Source organism: Ranitomeya imitator, chromosome 4 (genome assembly GCF_032444005.1).
Source record: "Ranitomeya imitator isolate aRanImi1 chromosome 4, aRanImi1.pri, whole genome shotgun sequence".
NCBI lineage: Eukaryota > Metazoa > Chordata > Amphibia > Anura > Dendrobatidae > Ranitomeya > Ranitomeya imitator.
In genome coordinates this window covers 182,271,006-182,274,653 of record NC_091285.1, presented here as the reverse complement: position 1 = coordinate 182,274,653, position 3,648 = coordinate 182,271,006, and positions in this window count along the sequence as shown.

Here is a 3,648-nt window from a genome sequence, read left to right as displayed (position 1 = left end):
ACGTTGCGGCTTGTGATTGGTCGCGGCCACGCGACCAATCACAAGCCGCGACGTCACCGCAAGCTATTAGCGCGCTCATTTTTAAAAATGAGCGCGTTAATGGCTTTCAAAGACGTAGCGGGTTGTGATTGGTCGCGGCCGCGACCAATCACAAGCCGCGACGTCACCGCAAGCTATTGACGCGCTCATTTTTAAAAATGAGCGCGTTAATGGCTTTGAAAGACATAGCGGCTTGTGATTGGTCGCGTGGCCGCGACCAATCACAAGCCGCTACGTCTTTGAAAGTCATTAACGCGCTCATTTTTCAAAAATGAGCGCGCTAATAGCTTGCGGTGACGTCGCGGCTTGTGATTGGTCGCGGCCACGCGACCAATCACAAGCTGCTATGTCTTTCAAAGCCATTAACGCGCTCATTTTTAAAAATGAGCGCGTCAATAGCTTGCGGTGACGTCGCGGCTTGTGATTGGTCGCGGCCACGCGACCAATCACAAGCCGCTATGTCTTTCAAAGCCATTAACGCGCTCATTTTTAAAAATGAGCGCGTCAATAGCTTGCGGTGACGTCGCGGCTTGTGATTGGTCGCGGCCGCGACCAATCACAACCCGCTACGTCTTTGAAAGCCATTAACGCGCTCATTTTTAAAAATGAGCGCGCTAATAGCTTGCGGTGACGTCGCGGCTTGTGATTGGTCGCATGGATCCCAGGGCCTGAAGGAGAGTTTTCTCTCCTTCAGACCCTGGGAACCATGAGAATACCTTCCGATACTTGATGTCCCATTGACTTGTATTGGTATCGGATATCGGTATCGGCGATATCCGATATTTTTCGGGTATCGGCCGATACTATCCGATACCGATACTTTCAAGTATCGGACGGTATCGCTCAACACTAGTTAAAAGCTATCCTACACTTGGCAGTGACTGTACTACACCTCAGTTCTTTCAAGTGAAGAAGCCTGACCTGTAATACTAGGAACCGCCACTACCAAATGTATGGCACTGTGCACAATAAACAATGGAGGCATGTCGTGACCCCTTCAGTCAACTGATTGACAGGTGAGTTGGAAGTTGGACGCCCACCAACATGATGCTAATGGCCCAAGGTAAATCAAGAATAGTCTTATCTATTTAAACCCCTTTTAGGTTGGGGGTATAGAAATGGTGTGAGTTAGGAGCTTATTTGAGCGAATGAAGCTTTGTGTAGAACAAATGTACCATGGTTAGAAACATTGCGATTTCTCTTTCCCCGATGGTGGGCCATTTGCATTAAAATGTTACAGTCATACATCCCAGATGTCCTCGACCGAATGTCGCTGTGTCTGTTTCTGAAGCCTCTCCGTGAAATAGCCTACATTATAAGTGAACAATACTGCTCCTTATTAGTATGGTTCCTATCGTCTGAAGGTTTATTGCCAGCCTTGTAGGTTGTGTGTTCGGCTCATTATTGTGAAGCATGTGCATGAAAAATTGATGAAGAACATGGATCAGCAAGTAAAAAAATTGAGCCGATTTACTTTTGTGAGCGTCTTGACTTTGCAAAAAAATTTCTCCAAATGTTTTCACTCTTACCATTTCCCAAGCTGTCACATCTAGTTTTACAGCTAAAGTATTTATTAACTGCTTAATACACTGTTTCCGGGTCATTAAAAAAAAGATCTGGTTTAGTTAGAAGAAAGCACCGCCTAAGTTGAGCGCAAGATGCAAAAAAGTGTCACAAAGTAAGTCAACCAAGAAGTTATAGAAAGTTAGACAAAGGTAACGAAAGATGCTCCAAATTTACCAACTAACATGAGCCTTTGGCTAAATATTGCCCCTGACTAGTAAATCTGCCCCAATGAATTTCATGAAAAATCTGGCGTCCTTCTGATGATCTGAAAGTGTGGTCCAAAATGTAAAAAATGTATAGGAGCAGGTTGCCGAGACTGCATTGTTACAGCCTAAAAACACTTAGCGCAGAACTCGGATTGCACTAATGGCTATATTTTTTTAGTAATGCTAGTGTAATGCAGTCTCAACAACCTACCACAGAAATATTTATTTAATATTACAAGAAGGTACATGGTAATTCCACTTTTTGCTGGGTACACTTGGAATTAGTGATGGCCTCAATATTTGGCTGAACAGTACTCCCATCTGAGGTTGCATTTCATAAGAACTGGATTCTAATTACAATGTAAATTTGCAGGCCCAGGAGTGTTAGATCTGTTTCTACAGGGGTCACCTTGTCGCTGGGATGGGCTCACACAATATGATCAAATTATTTGCAGGGTTCCTCAAGTATGGTCTATATAGCAGTAATGCAGTTCAAATGCATGTATTCAGAGTTCACATATACCTTGGCACATATATATGTTTATAAGCTATAGTCATGCAGTCACACAAATCTGCACATGTACATTTGTTTAAGTTTTCTAGGAAATGCATGGCAATTTCTTTTTTTTTTCAGTCTACATTTGGGGGTTAACGACTGCTTCCATATTGGCTCAGCATTCCTCCCATCTGTCCAGGTTGTTGTTCGTTAGTCCTGGATCCTTCTTGCCTTATAAATCTATATGTCAAGGTCCTGGAAATGGGCATGGGCAGACATACCATTGGTGCAGGAGCACAAGGGCCCAAGAGATAAAGGGGCCTTCAATAACCTCTAAAGCAGCTTCTGTTACACATACAACATTGAACTCAAAGAGCCCATATACTGATCTTGCACAGGGACCTTCTTCTGTCTGTGTCCGCCCCTGAGGAGCAGCGTACATATCATCTGTTATTGAAAAACTCCAGAATTGTTATTTTATGGAAAAGAGAAGAGGTCCTTTTCAAATCTCATGAAGACATGTCATATAAGTACCGTAGACTCTGCTCTTTTCTTGGTGACAACATTTTTGTTTTATCAGATTGATCATTAGAATCCCGGTTTCATCAGACAGAAAGAATAACAGGATCTGTGTTCTAATAATTTTATTGAAGAATCAGAGTATCTTTTTTTTCTTTTGGGCTTTAAGAAAATTACAGTTTATAGTACAGCCACTATAAAGCCACCGTGCGGGCGGCACGGTGGCTTAGTGGTTAGCACTGCAGCCTTGCAGCGCTGGAGTCCTGGGCTCGAATCCCACCAAGGACAACATCTGCAAAGAGTTTGTATGTTCTCTCTGTGTTTGCGTGGGTTTCCTCCGGGCACTTCGGTTTCCTCCCACATTCCAAAGACATACTGATAGGGAATTTAGATTGTGAGCCCCATAAGGGACAGTGATGATAATGTGTGCAGAATGTAAAGCGCTGCGGAATATGTTAGCGCTATATAAGAATAAAGATTATTATTATTATTATTATTATTACAACTTGGAAACAAAGAAATAACATAAATGCAATAGTTGATGTCACATTCAACAATCCAATGTGATTTTTTCAATTGGTTTTGGAGATATTTATTTAGACATCAACCCCCCCAAAGAAGCAGCAGTTTTTGCTATCGTTTATTAAAGCTTATATATTGCTAATGGACAAACATATACCGTATATAGTCTAAACAGGACACAGGAATGAATACTGTACATTTAACATAGCTGCATTCAGAATCCTATGTATAAAAGCACCGCACTTTGTTAAGACATTATGTCATCATATAATGAAAAAAATGCACACTAGAATCAACAAA